This window comes from Triturus cristatus, chromosome 1_1, assembly GCF_964204655.1.
Source record: "Triturus cristatus chromosome 1_1, aTriCri1.1, whole genome shotgun sequence".
NCBI lineage: Eukaryota > Metazoa > Chordata > Amphibia > Caudata > Salamandridae > Triturus > Triturus cristatus.
This window is the reverse complement of record NC_140579.1, coordinates 949,537,287-949,555,209: the sequence shown is the minus strand read 5'-3', so window position 1 is coordinate 949,555,209 and position 17,923 is coordinate 949,537,287.

Below are 17,923 nucleotides of genomic sequence, written 5' to 3'. Positions count from 1 at the left end.
ATGACTGGACTGGGGGTAGGATTCCTACATGTTTGACACCAAACACGATATGGTTCTGTGTAGCCATTCTCAAGTTATCACGCTATCGCGATAGACTTATAATGGGGTTAAGAGTATATGGTATGGCTACACTACAAACAACCCAGCAATGATTTTACGAAGGTTGCAGAGAGGCCCTACTCAGGTAGGGGTCCCCCCTCACACATACCTCAGCACCCTGCCTTGTATGATTAGCAAGGCCTGCTATAGGGGTGACCTATGAGAGTATATGTGTTGTAATGGGGTGGGATATAGGGCACCTATATCCCTGTAAGGGGTGCTAGCACCACCTTACCCAGACTACAGTAGTGGTCTGGTGGTGTCAGTTTGTATGGCTGTCCTATGGTGGCACAATAAGTGCTGCAGCCCTGGTAGGCCTACTGAGGGACCCATGCCCTGGGTACCTAGGGTACCATCTACAAGGGACTGTCAGGGCATCCTTGGTATCCAATTGGTTTGTACCTAGGGTACTCACATCGTTTAAGAGAGGAAGCAAATAGGCTGGGGTCCTGGATAGCAGGGCCACAGCCTGGCTAGAGTCATAAAACAGTCAAAACATCAGCAAAATGTTGGGGGCACCTATGCAGTCGATGCAACTCTCCTACATTCATTCACCCCAGTACAGAGATCTGGGCCTAAATCCATTGTTTTTTTGCTCACCATGCCATTCCAATTCGGCCCAGCCATTTGCAAATCAGTCTTGACCCTGCCCCCAATGGGAACAGTCCAGCCCGAACTGCCAAGCCACGTCCTCCCTGGACTGGAAGCAAGCACCCTAGGACCGGTTTCAGGCTTTCAGCCCTCATCAGCCAGGATAGCTTGACTCCAGTGGCATGGAGAGCCCGGTACCCACGTCTGGGCATACTCATCCTACTCGGGGTGAAAAATGCAAAAACAACAATTGATGGACAGAATGCAGAACAAAGTCATACATTCACCCCAGTACAGAGAACTGGGCCTAAATCCATTGTTTTTTTTGGCTCACCGTGCCATTCCAGTTTGGACCCAGCCATATGCAAATCAGTCATGACCCTGCGCCCAATAGGAACAGTCCAGCCCGAACTGCCAGGACAGGCCAGGTCCTCCCTGGACTGGAGGCAAGCATCCTAGGACCGGTTTCGGGCTTTCAGCCCTCATCAGTCAGGATAGCTTGACTCCAGTGGCATGGAGAGCACGGGACCCACGTGTGGGCATACCCGTCCCACTCGGGGTGAAAAATGCAAAAAGAACAGTTGATGGACAGAATGCAGAACAATGTCATAAATTCACCCCAGTACAGAGATCTGGGCCTAAATCCATTGGTTTTTTGCTCACCATGCCATTCAGTTTGGACCCAGCCATATGCAAATCAGTCTTGTCCCTGCTCCCAATGGGAACAGCCAAGCCCGATCTACCAGGCCAGCTCCTCCCTGTACTGGAAGCAAGCATCCTAGGACCGGTTTCGGGCTTTCAGCCCTCATCAGCCAGGATAGCTTGACTCCAGTGGCATGGAGAGTACAGGACCCACGTCTGGTCATAGCCGTCCCACTCGGGGTGAGAAATGCAAAAAGAACAATTGATGGACAGAATGCAGAACAATGTCATAAATTCACCCCAGTACAGAGATCTGGGCCTAAATCCATTGTTTTTTTGCTCACCATGCCATTCAGTTTGGTCCCAGCCATATGCAAATCAGTCTTGACCCTGCGCCCAATGGGAACAGCCCAGCCCGAACTGCCAGGCCAGGTCCTCCCTGGACTGGAAGCAAGCAACCTAGGACCGGTTTCGGGCTTTCAGCCCCCATCAGCCAGGATAGCTTGACTCCAGTGGCATGGAGAGCACAGGACCCATGTCTGGGCATACCCGTCCCACACAGGGTGAAAAATTCAAAAAGAACAATTGATGGACAGAATGCAGAATAATGTCATTCATTCACCCCAGTACAGAGATCTGGGCCTATATCCATTGTTTTTCTGCCCACTATGCTCTTCCAGTTCGGACCCAGCCATATGCAAATCAGTCTTGACCCTGCCCCCAATGGGAGCAGTCCAGCCCGAACTGCCAAGCCACGTCCTCCCTGGACTGGAAGCAAGCATCCTAGGACCGGTTTCGGGCTTTCAGCCCTCATCAGCCAGGATAGCTTGACTCCAGTGGCATGGAGAGCACGGGGCCCACTTCTGGGCATACCCGTCCCACTTGGGCTGAGAAATGCAAAAAGAGCAAATGATGGACAGAATGCAGAACAATGTCATACATTCACCCCAGTACAGAGATCTGGGCCTAAATCCATTGGTTTTTTGCTCACCATGCCATTCATTTTGGACCCAGCCATATGCAAATCAGTCTTGACCCTGCTCCCAATGGGAACAGCCCTGCTCGAACTACCAGGCCAGCTCCTCCCTGGACTGGAAGCAAGCATCCTAGGACCGGTTTCGGCCTTTCAGCCCTCATCAGCCAGGATAGCTTGACTCCAGTGGCATGGAGAGCACAGGACCCATGTCTGGGCATACCCGTCCCACACAGGGTGAGAAATGCAAAAAGAACAATTGATGGACAGAATGCAGAACAATGTCATTCATTCACCCCAGTACAGAGATCTGGGCCTAAATCCATTGTTTTTCTGCCCACCATGCCATTCCAGTTTGGACCCAGTCATATGCAAATCAGTCTTGTCCCTGCGCCTAATGGGAACAGTCCAGCCCGAACTGCCAGGCCACGTCCTCCCTGGACTGGAAGCAAGCATCCTAGGACCGGTTTCCGGCATTCAGCCCTCATCAGCCAGGATAGCTTGACACCAGTGGCATAGAGAGCATGGGACCCATTTCTGGACATACCCCTCCCACTCGTGGTGAGAAAAGCAAAAAGAACAATTGATGGACAGAATGCAGAACAATGTCATTCATTCACCCCAGTACAGAGATCTGGGACTCAAACCATTGTTTTTCTGCTCACCATGCCATTCCAATTTGGACCCATCCATATGCAAATCAGTCATGACCCTGCGCCCAATGTGAACCGTCCAGCCCGAATTGCCAGGCCAGGTCCTCCATCGAATAGAAGCAAGCATCTTAGGACCGGTTTCGGACTTTCAGCCCTCATCAGCCAGGATAGCTTGACTCCAGTGGCATGGAGAGTACAGGACCTACGTCTGGGCATACCCGTCCCACTTGGGCTGAGAAATGCAAAAAGAACAATTGATGGACAGAATGCAGAGCAATATCATAAATTTACCCCAGCCCGAACTGCCAGGCCACGTCCTCCCTGGACTGGAAGCAAGCATCCTAGGACCGGTTTCCGGCATTCAGCCCTCACCAGCCAGGATAGCTTGACTCCTGTGGCATAGAGAGCTTGGGATCCATTTCTGGACATACCCATCCCACTCGGGGTGAGAAATGCAAAAAGAACTATTGATGGACAGAATGCAGAGCAATATCATAAATTTACCCCAGAACAGAGATCTGGGCCTAAATCCATTGGTTTTTTGCTCACCATGCCATTCAGTTTGGTCCCAGCCATATGCAAATCAGTCTTGATCCTGCTCCCAATGGGAACAGCCCTGCCCGAAGTACCAGGCCAGCTCCTCTCTGGACTGGAAGCAATCATCCTAGGACCGGTTTCGGGCTTTCAGCCCTCATCAGCCAGGATAGGTTGACTCCAGTGGCATGAAGAGTACAGGACCCACGTCTGGGCATACCCTTTCCACTTGGGCTGAGAAATGCAAAAAGAACAATTGATGGACAGAATGCAGAACAATGTCATACATTTACCCCAATACAGAGATCTGGGTCTAAATCCATTTTTTTTTGGCTCACCATTCCATTAAGTTTGGACCCAGCCATATGCAAATCAGTCTTGACCCTGCGCCCAATGGGAACAGCCCAGCCCGAACTGCCAGGCCATCTCCTCCCTGGACTGGAAGCAAGCATCCTAGGACCGGTTTCGCGCTTTCAGCCCTCATCAGCCAGGATAGCTTGACTCCAGAGGCATGGAGAGCACAGGACCCATGTCTGGGCATACGCGTCCCAAACAGGGTGAGAAAAGCAAAAAGAACAATTGATGGACAGAATGCAGAACAATGTGATTCATTCACCCCAGTACAGAGATCTGGGCCTAAAACCATTGTTTTTCTGCTCACCATGCCATTCCAGTTTGGACCCAGCCATATGCAAATCGGTCTTGTCCCTGCGCCCAATGGGAACAGTCCAGCCCGAACTGCCAGGCCACGTCCTCCCTGGACTGGAAGCAAGCATCCTAGGACCGGTTTCCGGCATTCAGCCCTCATCAGCCAGGATAGCTTGACACCAGTGGCATAGAGAGCATGGGACCCATTTCTGGACATACCCATCCCACTCGTGGTGAGAAAAGCAAAAAGAACAATTGATGGACAGAATGCAGAACAATGTCATTCATTCACCCCAGTACAGAGATCTGGGACTAAAACCATTGTTTTTCTGCTCACCATGCCATTCCAATTTGGACCCATCCATATGCAAATCAGTCATGACCCTGCGCCCAATGTGAACCGTCCAGCCCGAATTGCCAGGCCAGGTCCTCCATCGAATGGAAGCAAGCATCTTAGGACCGGTTTCGGACTTTCAGCCCTCATCAGCCAGGATAGCTTGACTCCAGTGGCATGGAGAGTACAGGACCTACGTCTGGGCATACCCGTCCCACTTGGGCTGAGAAATGCAAAAAGAACAATTGATGGACAGAATGCAGAACAATGTCATACATTCACCCCAGTACTGAGATCTGGGCCTTAATCACTTTTTTGTTTGCTCACCATGCCATTCCAGTTCGGACCCAGCATATGCAAATCAGTTTGACCCTGCACCCAATGGGAACAGTCCAGCCCGAACAGCCAAGCCACGTCCTTCCTGGACTGGAAGCAACTATCCTAAGACCGGTTTCGGGCTTTCAGCCCTCATCAGCCAGGATAGCTTGAATCCAGTGGCATGGAGGGCACGGGACCCACGTCTGGGCATACCCATCCCACTCCGCATAAGAAATGGAAAAAGAACAATTGATGGAAAAAATGCAGAACAAAGTCATACATTCACCCCAGTACAGAGATCTGGGCCTAAATCCATTGTTTTTTTGCTCAAAATGCCATTCCAGTTTGGACCCACCGATATGCAAATCAGTCTTGACCCTGGGCCGAATGGGAACAGTCCAGCCCGAACTGCCAGGCCAGGTCCTCCCTGGACTGGAAGCAAGCATCCTAGGAACGGTTTCGGGCTTTCAGCACTCATCAGCCAGGATAGCTTGACTCCAGTGGCATGGAGAGCACAGGACCCATGTCTGGGCATACCCGTCCCACACAGGGTGAGAAATGTCAAAAGAACAATTGATGGACAGAATGCAGAACAATGTCATTCATTCACCCCAGTACAGAGATCTGGGCCTAAATCCATTGTTTTTCAGCTCACCATGCCATTCCAGTTTGGACCCAGCCATATGCAAATCAGTCTTGTCCCTGCGCCCAATGGGAACAGTCCAGCCCGAACTGCCAGGCCAGGTCCTCCCTGGACTGGAAACAAGCATCCTAGGACCAGTTTAGGGCGTTCAGCCCTCATCAGCCAAGATAGCTTGACTCCAGTGGCATGGAGAGTATAGGACCAACGTCTGGGCATACTCGTCCCACTTGGGCTGAGAAATGCAAAAAGAACAATTGATGGACAGAATGCAGAACAATGTCATACATTCACCCCAGTGCAGTGATCTGGGCCTAAATCCATTGTTTTTTTGCTCACCATGCCATTCCAGTTCGGACCCAGCCATATGCAAATCAGTCTTGATCCTGCCCCCAATGGGAACATTCCAGCCCTAACTGCCAAGCCACTTCCTCCCTAGACTGGAAGCAAGCATCCTAGGACCGGTTTCGGGCTTTCAGCCCTCATCAGCCAGGATAGCTTGACTCCAGTGGCATGGAGAGCCCGGGACCCACGTCTGGGCATACCCATCCTACTCGGGTTGAAAAATGCATGTGAGAAGTTGGCCTGGCATATGCTGTCCACTAGTTATAGGGGACTCCTTGCACCAGTCCAATTCGACTCTTAAGGTGATAGGTTAAAGACAACCTTTAAAGAAAGCTATCCTAGTGGTAGCTGTGGAGAGCAGCCTTCAGGCTAAGTCTTGAAGGAGTGTTAAGCTTATTGTTTTACCCTAGATAACCTCTTGAATAACCAAATGAAAGAGTAGTCCACACAGGTATATATATAAAATATATGTATTTATTCTAAGAATAATCCCACTAGTCTCCATATGAGGCTGGAGGTAAAGATGCAATTCAAACAAGCATTGATAGCACTGGAATCACAGGGCCCCAGGGGGGGGACCAAACCATATATTAAAAAAGTGGTATAAGAACCACGACAATTCTACAGACAATGCCTAGGGCATTTAGGGTCACTGGCCCCTTGTGAAACCACCCAAGGTAGTGAGGAAGGGGACCCACGGGAGACGCGTGCTGTGGCAGAAGCTACTGTCGGGATCTCTATTAAAGCCTATGTAGAATGTCGCGGGTGAATTTTACAAGATTAAAATCATTTCTATCAGGAGTTCAAGTTCAAGACTTTAGAGTTAAGCTTTTGAAGGGCCCACACCTACGAGAGTACCGAGGTACCACTGTTACATGCCCCAGGGAAGCCGGGTGCATAGGTCGTTTTCGATGTCGGGTTGCGGGCTGATTTTCAATTGCAAAACGTGAAGAACTGCTGCTAGCAAGACGCGTCGTCTATGTCGTGAAGATTGAAGATGTAGATCTTGAAGAGAAGGACCTGAAAGCAGAGGGGACAGAGTCTGGGTCACGGCACAGTGACCAGGGGGCTCAGGAGAAAGAGCCCTTCAACGTCGGGTGCTTCCAGGTGGAAGAGGTGCAGCTTGGATCGTCAGCCACGGGGTCCAGGAGGCATCAAGGAAGGCCAGCTTCTGGAAGGCAACTGTCCCACAAAGGATGAGGGTCGCTGCTGTGTTAGTGTCCGGATTGGTTCCACTAAGCCTTGGCAACTGCAACCCATGCAAGAATCACAAAACAGCTACTGGTGAAGACCCACAAGGTCTGAGCGAGGTCTCCTGTGAGGAGACGGAAGAGCTGGCCTTAAGCAATCAGGGGAACTCTTGGAAGTGAAGATTGACCTCTGCCAGGGCCCACCAGTCTAGAGACAAGGGACAACAGGAGGCAGCAATTTGGTGTGTGTAAAGATGCGCCCACGGGTCGCCGGAGCGGGCTAGGGCGTCAATATTTGACACAGATGATGCTGAGAGGTTGGCTCAATAATGGGCCAAAGCACAACTTCCCCACTTGTCGGGGTCCGGTGCTGTGTAAGAGGTGGCCGGTGTCCTGGGGAATTGGGGATCCCAGCACCCACGGGGTCCACGGTGCTAAGCTTTGGTGTGCTCACTCACTGGCCTCTGGGATGCTTGGAAACCCACCTCAAGGTAGGAATGAGTTGTCGATGTCCGTAGGAGCAGCGAGGTTCCAACCAGGTCACTTGCAGTGTTTCAGGTGCCTGCCAAGCAGGGGGGTTACTCCTTTACCCCAAGGGAGATTTCTTCATTCAGCTGTGCGGCAGCAAGTCGAAGTTCAAGTCTGTAAAGTCCAAGAATAATCTGAGGCTCTGGGGACCCTGTATTCACCTTTATCCACAGATTAGGGGAGTGTCCAGATCAGAGCCCACCAATGAGAGTTCAGGTGGGAAAGGGTGGCTACACCCTCTCCCCTTTGTGTGGTTTCCCACCTGGGCAGGGGACAGGATGCCCCTGAACCGGTTTGAGGCAGTGCATGCAGAAGTAGGCACTGGAGAACCTTACGTGCAAGTCTGAAAGACATCCTATGGTGCACCCACCCAGTTCCAATCCACATAGTCTGTCTGGGGAGGTGGGAGCACCTCCCTGCAATAAGATCCCTATTGTCCAGCTGCCGTGGCTGGAGTTCTGCCCAGCAACAGGCAGCCAGAGTCATGTGGGTGGCGGGTAGCATCCATTTTGTACTACGTGTGCACTTTTAAATTGGTGTCTAAAATCTGCCGCTTTTACCATATCGCCCCTCTAGCAGGGGTGAATCATGCCCTCACTCCCATGGTTGGATTGGGGGTATGATTCCTACATGTTTGACACCAAACACGACATGGTTCTGTGCAGCCACTCTCAAGTTATCACGCTATCGCGATTACTTATAATGCGGTTAAGGGTATATGGTATGGCTGCACTACAAACAACCCAGCAATAGTTTTACGAAGGTTGCAGAGGGGCCCTACTCAGGTAGGGGTTCCCCCTCACACATATCTCAGCACCCTGCCTTGTAGGATTAGCAAGGCCTGCCTTAGGGGTGACCTATGAGGATATATGTGTTGTATTAAGTGTTATACAGGATACCTATATCCCTGTTAGGGGTGCAAGCACCACCTTACCCAGACTACAGTAGTGGTCTGGTGGTGTAAATTTGTATGGCTGTCCCAGGGGTGGCACAATAAGTGCTGCAGCCCCTGATAGGCCTCTGAGGGACCAATGTCCTGGGTACCTAGGGTACCATCTACAAGGGGCTGGCAGGGTGTCCTCAGTTTCCAATTGGTAGGTACCTAGGGTACTCACATTAGTTTAGAGAGGAAGCAGATAGGCTGTGGTCCTGGATAGCAGGGCCACAGCCTGGCTAGAGTCATACAACAGTCAAAACATCAGCAAAAAGTTGGGGGCAACTATGCAGTCGATGCCACTCTCCTACATAAACCCCCCCCCCCCCCAAAAAAACGCAGGGACATTAAACTAACCTTGACCAGTGGAATCTTCATGTTCTAAGTGGAAATATCTGGAGAGGCCATCTGCATTGGAATGGTTGCTCCCAGGTCTATGTTCCACTGTATAGTCCATCCCCTGTAGGGAAATGAACCACCTGAGTAGTTTGGGGGTTTCACCCTTCATCTGTTTTAGCCATAGGAGGGGCTTATGGTCGGTTTGAACAATGAAGTGAGTGCCAAACAAGTATGGCCTCAGCTTCTTCAAGGCCCAGACCACTGCAAAGGCCTCCTTCTCTATAGCTGACCAACATTTCTCTCTGGGGGTCAACCTTCTGCTAATAAAAGCTACAGGTTGATCCTGGCCCCCTTCATTCAGTTGTGATAATACAGCACCTACCCCCAACTCAGAAGCACCAGTTTGAACTATGAATTCTTTGGAGTAGTTGGGGCTTTGGAGCAGAGCACATTGCCTGTTTTAGGTCATCAAAAGCTTTCTGACAGCTGACAGTCCACTGAACTTTCTTGGGCATCCTCTTAGAGGTTAAGTCATTTAAGGGGGTCACAATGGATCCATATCCCTTGACAAATATTCTGTAATAACCAGTCAGGCCTAAGAAAGCTCGGTCCTGAGTCTGGGTGGTTGGAGCAACCCAGTCCATGATGGTCTGAATTTTGCTCTGTAGTGGTTGAACCTGGCCTCCACCTACAAGGTGGCCCAGGTACACAACCTGACTCTGCCCTATCTGCCACTTAGTAGCCTTGATAGTGAGTCCTGCCTTTTGCAGGGCTTCCAAAACTTTCCTCAGGTGGATCAGGTGATCTTCCCAGGTGGAGCTGAAGACAGCAATATCATCTAGATATGCTGCGCTAAAGTCATCCAGGCCTGAGAGGACTTGGTTCACCAACCTTTGAAAAGTGGCAGGTGCATTTTTCAAACCAAAGGGCATTACAATAAATTGATAATGCCCACCTGGGGTAGAAAATGCAGTTTTGGCTTTTGCAGATTCAGCTAACCTTATCTGCCAGTAGCCAGCTGTCAGATCAAATGTTCTCAGATATTTGGCTGAGGCCAATTTATCTATGAGCTCATCTGCTCTGGGAATGGGATGTGCATCAGTCCTAGTGACTGCATTGAGTCCTCTGTAGTCTACACAGAACCTCATCTCTCTCTTGCCGTCTTGGGTGTGAGGTTTGGGTACCAGGACTACTGGGCTAGCCCAAGGGCTGTCTGAGGGCTCAATGACTCCCAATTCCAACATCTTTTGGACTTCTGTCCTTATGCAGTCCCTGACACGGTCAGGTTGCCTGTAGATCTTATTCTTCACAGGCAGACTGTCCCCAGTGTCCACTTCATGAGTGCACCAGGTGGTCTGACTTGGAGTCAGTGAAAACATATGCCTGAATGACTGGAGAACTTGTCTGCAGTCAGTTTGCTGCTGGACAGTGAGGCTGCCTGCCAAAGCTACACAATCTACTGACCCATCATCAGGGTTGTGAGAGAGCAGGTCTGGGAGAGGGTCACTCTCCTCCTCCTGTCCCTCATCTGTTGCCATGAGCAAGCCCGTGTCAGGCCTGTCCACATATGGTTTCAGTCTGTTTACATGAAGTACCCTGTGGGGACTTCTGGGAGTGCCAAGGTCCACCAAGTAGGTGACCTGTCCCTTCTTTTCCAATATGGTATGGGGTCCACTCCATTTGTCTTGGAGGGCTGCTGGGGCCACTGGCTCCAACACCCATATCTTCTGTCCTGGCTGGTACACCACCAGTACAGCCATTTGGTCATGCCAGGCTTTTTGCAATTCCTGACTTGCCTCAAGGTTTTTTGTCGCCTTCTTCATATACTCAGCCATCCGTGAGCGGAGACCAAGTACATAGTCCACAATATCCTGTTTAGAGGGTTTGAGAGGTAACTCCCATCCCTCCTTCACTAGACAGAGTGGTCTTCTGACAGGGTGACCAAACAAAAGTTCAAAAGGGCTGTAACCAACCCCCTTCTGTGGCACCTCCCTGTATGCAAAGAGAAGGCAGGGCAGAAGAACATCCCATTTTCACCTCAGCTTTTCTGGGAGCCCTTTGATCATACCCTTGAGGGTCTTGTTAAATCTCTCAAAAAGCCCATTGCATTGAGGGTGATAAGGGGTGGTGAACCTGTAGTTGACACCACACTCCTTCCACATTGCTTTGAGGTAACTACTCATAAAGTTTGTACCTCGGTCAGACAAAACCTCCTTAGGGAAACCCACCCTGGAAAAGTTTGCAGGAGGCCCTTGCCACCACAGGTGCTGTGATGGTCCTAAGTGGAATAGCTTCTGGGTATCTGGTGGCATGATCCACTACCACCAGAATAAAACTGTGCCCAGATGCTGTTGGTGGGTCAAGGGGACCAACTATGTCAATCCCTACCCGTTCAAAGGGAATCCCCACCACAGGTAGTGGTATCAGGGGGGCCTTTGTGGATTTACCTGCCTTGCCACTGGCCTGGCAGGTAATGCAAGAGCTACAGAAACGCTTACAGTCCTCACTCATTTGAGGCCAATGAAAGTGAGGGACAATTCTGTCCCATGTCTTATTTTGGCCTAGGTGTCCTGCTAAGGGAATGTCATGGGCCAGTGTGAGTAGGAAACCCCTAAACGTCTGAGGTATGACCAACCTCCTGGCTGCACCAGGCTTGGGGTCTCGACCTCAGAGTAAAGGAGTCCATCATCCCAATATATCTTATGGGTTCCACTAGCATTCCCAGCAGCCTCAGCAGCAGCCTGCTGTCTGAGGGGTTCAAGAGTGGGGCAGCTCTGCTGCTCCAGGCTCAAGTCTGCCCTAGAAGGTCCCCCTGCCCCCAAGAACTCAACCTGATCAGGCTCAAGTTCATCTGGGACAGTTGCTTCTTCAGGTGTCAGATCCTCTTCTGCTATAAGAGTCTCTTCACACTGTTCCTGGGGAGAAGGCACTGCCGTACCCCTGCTACTCCTTCTCTTGGGAGGTCCTTGGTCCATTTGTCCAGGATCCAAGACCTGTTCAGTTTCTGTCAGCTTAGCTTTTGACCTTGTCAGGGCAAACACTTCTGCAGGGATACCCAGCATCGCTGCATGGGTAGTCAGCTCCACCTCAGCCCATGCTGAGGTCTCCAAATCATTCCCTAGCAAACATTCTACTGGTAGGTCTGCACTCACCACAACCTTCTTTAGGCCAGTTACCCCTCCCCAAGAGAAGTTAACAACTGCTAGAGCATGGTTAGTACTGACATTGCTTGCATTGGTCACTTGGTAAGTTTCTCCAAGTATGATCTGGCTAGGGTGCACAAGGTCCTTAGTCACCATGGTGACACTAGCTCCCGTGTCCCTGTAAGCTAGAGACTCCCTTCCATTTATTCTAGGCTGTTGCTTGTATTTGCCCAGACCACTGGGACTCACAAATAGGGACAGGTCCCCATCACAAACCAATACAGCCTGAATAGGCATTCTGACTAGGCCAGAGTCCTCTCCAGATCCCAGGGTCAACCCTACTATACCCTTGTTATGCGTACCACCACCTATAGCTGGACTAGGGGGAACAGATGCCTTAGGGGCAGGTGTAGTGGTACTTGTGGAGTCTTTGGCCATATTACAGTCTGAAGTCCAATGGGTTTTCTGTTTACAGATTTTACACCATGGCTTCCTTGGCTGTCTAGTTTTTTTGGATTGGGAATTATCAGATGCTGATTTTTGGGGGCCTGTTGAAGATTGCTGGTCTTTTCCCTTTCCCCACCCTTCTCAGAGTTTTTGGCATCTTCCTTTTTAGTTGCACCACCCAAGGGCTTGATCCTGGTTCTGACCCACTTGTCTGCCTTCTTTCCCAATTCTTGGGGAGAGGTCAGATCTGAGTCCACCAGGTGCTGATGCAAGAGCTGATTCTGACAATTATTAAGGATCTGCTCCCCCATGATGAGATTGTATAATCCTTGGTAATCATATACTTTACTGCCAGTAAACCAACCTTCCAGAGCCTTAGTAGCACAATCTACAAAGTCTACCCCATCTTGATTCGGTGCTTTTTGGGTATCTCTGAACTTTAACCTGTATTGATCAGTGGTTAGACCAAACCCATCTATCAAAGCATCTCTCAAGATATGATAATCATGTGCATCCTCTTCCCTAACAGAGAGGAGCTTGTCTCTTCCTTTGTCTGCAAACGAGAGCCATAAGATTGCTGCCCACTGCTCTACTGGGACCCTCTGAACGTTACAGGCCCTTTCAAGTGCAGTGATCCACTTATGGATGTCATCCCCTGTCTGATAGGGGGGCACAATCTTATGCAGGTTCCTATTGTCAGGAGCTTTCTCTCTAACTCTAGGGGTATTATTACTGCCACCAGGGGTCTCTAGACCCCATTTTCTTGAAGCTTTCTGCAGCTCCAGGGACTCCCTGTCAAATGCTAACTGTTCTCTTCTGAGCTGAAGCTTGGCTTGCTCAAACTGGATCAATCTACATTTCCTCTCTTGGGAAGAGGCAGAGGTCCTTTTGGATCTCCCAGAATGGTTAGACTCCTCTGAGGGGGATCTGTTCCTTCTGTTTGGATCCACCACTCTCCCATTAGGGATGGAGGGAGTTCCTCTTGGGCTATCACCTCCATTTTGTGAGTGGTCTGGTTCATCCAGGTCAAGTTCAACTTCCTCTTCCTGGTCCTCATCAGAGTCCACCACCTGGGTGTCCACTTCTGTGGGATGCCCACCCAACCTGCCTGCCCCCTCAGACACTAGAGTCTGCTTGAAGTCTGCAATGAGCAGGATTTCCCTGAGACGTTGAGTGTTGGCACGTTTGTTTGTCTTCAATTGTCTAGTAGTGCACATCTCCCTAAGCTCAGCAAAAGAGAAGTTGTCATACTTGTTGACTGGGACCCTCTGTGGTCCTTCCAGGGCCTTATGGGCTCCTGAACCTAAAGACATTTCTAGTGTAGTGGTACTGATGTATCTACCTACACTAGGTGTGGCCTACTGAACCCTTTTTTGAGTTGTAGTCAAGGTGTGCTAAGCCCTCTACACACAACTCCTAAATTCAGTAGAACTTATTGTATTCTAAGCTTAAATTTATATGTACCTTTAGTACCAAGTGGCTTTCACTTTTAGAAATTCAATTTGTTATCAGGTAAAACAATGGCAAGCTTGAATCCAACTGCTGCATACCAATGTGAGAAGTTGGCCTGGCATATGCTGTCCACTAGTTATAGGGGACACCTTGCACCAGTCCAATTCGACTCTTAAGGTGATAGGTTAAAGACAACCTTTAAAGAAAGCTATCCTAGTGGTAGCTGTGGAGAGCAGCCTTCAGGCTAAGTCTTGAAGGAGTGTTAAGCTTATTGTTTTACCATAGATAACCTCTTGAATAACCAAATGAAAGAGTAGTCCACACAGGTATATATATAAAATATATGTATTTATTCTAAGAATAATCCCACTAGTCTCTTTATGAGGCTGGAGGTAAAGATACAATTCAAACAAGCATTGATAGTTACAATAAATAGCACTGAAATCATAGGGCCCCGGGGCGGACCAAACCATATAGTGGTATAAGAACCACGACAATTCTACAGACAATGCCTAGGGCATTTAGGGTCGCTGGTCCCTTGTGAAACCACCGAAGGTATTGAGGAAGGGGACCCACGGGAGACGCGTGCAGTGGCAGAAGCTACTGTCGGGATCTCTATTAAAGCCTATGGAGAATGTCGCGGTTGAATTTTACAAGATTAAAAACACTTCTAGCAGGAGTTCAAGTTCAAGACTTTAGAGTTAAGCTTTTGATGGGCCCACACCCACGAGAATACCGAGGTACCACTGTTACCTGCCCCAGGGAAGCCGGGTGCATAGGTCGTTTTCGATGTCGGGTCGCAAGCTGATTTTCAATGGCAAAACGTGAAGAACTGCTGCTAGCAAGAAGCGTTGTCGATGTCGTGAAGATTGAAGATGTAGATCTTGAAGAGAAGGACCTGAAAGCAGAGGGGACAGAGTCTGGGTCACGGCACAGTGACCAGGGGGCTCAGGAGAAAGAGCGGGTGCTTCCAGGTGGAAGAGGTGCAGCTTGGATCATCAGCCATGGGGTCCAGGAGGTGTCAAGGAAGGCCAGCTTCTGGAGGACAACTGCACCACAAAGCATGAGGGTTGCTGCAGTGTTGGTGTCCAGATTGGATCCACTAAGCCTTGGCAACCGCAACCCATGCAAGAATCACAAAACAGCTACTGGTGCAGACCCACAAGGTCTGAGCGAGGTCTCCAGTGAGGTCACGGAAGAGCTGGCGGGGAGCAATCAGAGGAACTGTTGGAAGTGAAGATTGACCTCTGCCAGGGCCCACCAGTCGAGAGACAAGGGACCGCAGGAGGCAGCAAATTGACGTGCGTAAAGATGTGCCCACGGGTTGCCGGAGCAGGCTAGGGCATCAATTTTTGGCACAGATAATGCTGAGAGATTGGCTCAATAGTGGGCCAAAGCACAACTTCCCCACTTGTTGGGGTCGGGTGCTGTGCAAGAGGTGGCCAGTGTCCTGGGGTATTGGGGATCTCGGCACCCACGGGGTCCACGGTGCTGAGATTTGCTGTGCACACTCTGTGGCCTATGGGATGCTTGGAAACCCCCCTCAAGGTAGGAAACAGTCGTCGATGTCCGTAGGAGCAGCGAGGTTCCAACCGGGTAACTTGCAGTGTTTCAGGTGCCTGCCAAGCAGGGAGTTAACTCCTTTACCCCAAGGCAGATTTCTTCATTCAGCTGAGCGGCAGCAAGTCGAAGTTCAAGTCTGTAAAGTCCAAGAATAATCTGAGGCTCTGGGGACCCTGTATTCACCTTTATCCAAAGATTAGGGGAGTGTCCAGATCAGAGCCCACCAATGAGAGATCAGGCGGGAAAGGGTGGCTACACCCTCTCCCCTTTGAGTGGTTTCCCACCTGGGCAGGGGACAGGATGCCCATGAACCGGTTTGAGGCGGTGTATGCAGAAGTAGGCACTGGAGAAGCCTACGTGCAAGTCTGAAAGACATCCTATGGTGCACCCACCCAGTTCCAATCCACATAGTCTGTCTGGAGAGGTGGGAGCACCTCCCTGCAACAAGATCCCTATTGTCCAGCTGCCGTGGCTGGAGTTCTGCCCAGCAACAGGCAGCCAGAGTCGTGTGGGTGGCGGGTAGCATCCATTTTGTACTATGTGTGCACTTTTAAATTGGTGTCTAAAATCTGCCGCTTTTACCATATCGCCCCTCTATCAGAGGGGAATCATGCCCTCACTCCCATGGTTGGATTGGGGATATGATTCCTACATGTTTGACACCAAACACGACATGGTTCTGTGCAGCCACTCTCAAGTTATCACGCTATCGCGATTACTTATAATGCGGTTAAGAGTATGTGGTATGGCTGCACTACAAACAACCCAGCAATAGTTTTACGAAGGTTGCAGAGGGGCCCTACTCAGGTAGGGGTTCCCCCTCACACATATCTCAGCACTCTGCCTTGTAGGATTAGCAAGGCCTGCCTTAGGGGTGACCTATGAGGATATATGTGATGTATTAAGTGGGATACAGGATACCTATATCCCTGTAAGGGGTGCAAGCGCCACCTTACCCAGACTACAGTAGTGGTCTGGTGGTGTCAATTTGTATGGCTGTCCCAGGGGTGGCACAATAAGTGCTGCAGCCCCTGGTAGGCCTCTGACGGACCCATGCCCTGGGAACCTAGGGCACCATCTACAAGGGGCTGACAGGGTGTCCTCAGTTTCCAATTGGTAGGTACCTAGGGTACTCACATCAGTTTAGAGGGGAAGCAGATAGGCTGAGGTCCTGGATAGCAGTGCCACAGCCTGGCTAGAGACATAAAACAGTCAAAACATCAGCAAAAAGTTGGGGGCAACTATGCAGTCGATGCCACTCTCCTACAATGCAAAAACAACAATTGATGGACAGAATGTAGAACAAAGTCATATATTCACCCCAGTAAAGAGATCTGGGCCTAAATCCATTGTTTTATTGCTCACCATGCCATTCCAGTTTGGACCCACCCATTTGCAAATCATATGAACCTGCGCCCAATGGGAACAGTCCAGCCCGAACTGCGAGGTCAGGTCCTCTTTGGACTGGAAGCAAGCATCCTAGGACCTGTTTCGGGCTTTCAGCCCTCATCAGCCAGGATAGCTTGACTCCAGTGGCATGGAGAGCACGGGACCCACGTCTGGGCATACCCGTTCCACTCGTGGTGAGAAATGCAAAAAGTACAATTGATGGACAGAATGCAGAACAATGTCATACATTCACCCCAGTACAGAGATCTGGGCCTAAATCCATTGTTTTTTTGCTCACCATGTCATTCAGTTTGGACCCAGCCATATGCAAATCAGTCTTGACCCTGCGCCCAATGGGAACAGACCAGCCCGAACTGCCAGGCCAGGTCCTTCCTGGACTGGAAGCAAGCATCCTAGGACCGTTTTCGGGCTCTCAGCCATCATCAGCCAGGATAGCTTGACTCCAGTGGCATGGAGAATCCGGGATCAGGGCCTAAATCCATTGTTTTTTTGCTCACCGTGCTCTTCCAGGTTCGACCCAGCCATCTGCCAATCAGTCTTGACCCTGCGCCCAATGGGAACAATCCAGGATGAACTGCCATGCCAGTTTCTCCCTGGACTGGAAGCAAGCATCCTAGGAACGGTTTTGGGCTTTCAGCCCTCATCAGCCAAGATAGCTTGACTCCAGTGGAATGGAGAGCAAGGGACCCACGTCTGGGCATACCCGTCCCACTCGGGGTGAGAAATGCAAAAACAACAATTGATGGACAGAATGCAGAACAATGTCATACATTCACCCCAGTACAGAGATCTGGTCCTAAATCCATTGTTTTTTTGCTGAACATGCCATTCCAGTTTGGACCCACCCATATGCAAATCAGTCTTGACCGTGTGCCCAATGGGAAGAGCTCAGCCCGAACTGCCAGGCCAGGTTCTCCCTGGACTGGAAGGAAGCATCCTAGAACCGGTTTCGGGCTTTCAGCCCTCATCAGCCAGGATAGCTTGACTCCAGTGGCATGGAGAGCAGAGGACCCATGTCTGGGCATACCCGTCCCACACAGGGTGAGAAATGCAAAAAGAACTATTGATGGACAGAATGCAGAACAATGTCATTTATTAACCCCAGTACAGAGATTTGGGCTTAAATCCATTATTTTTTAG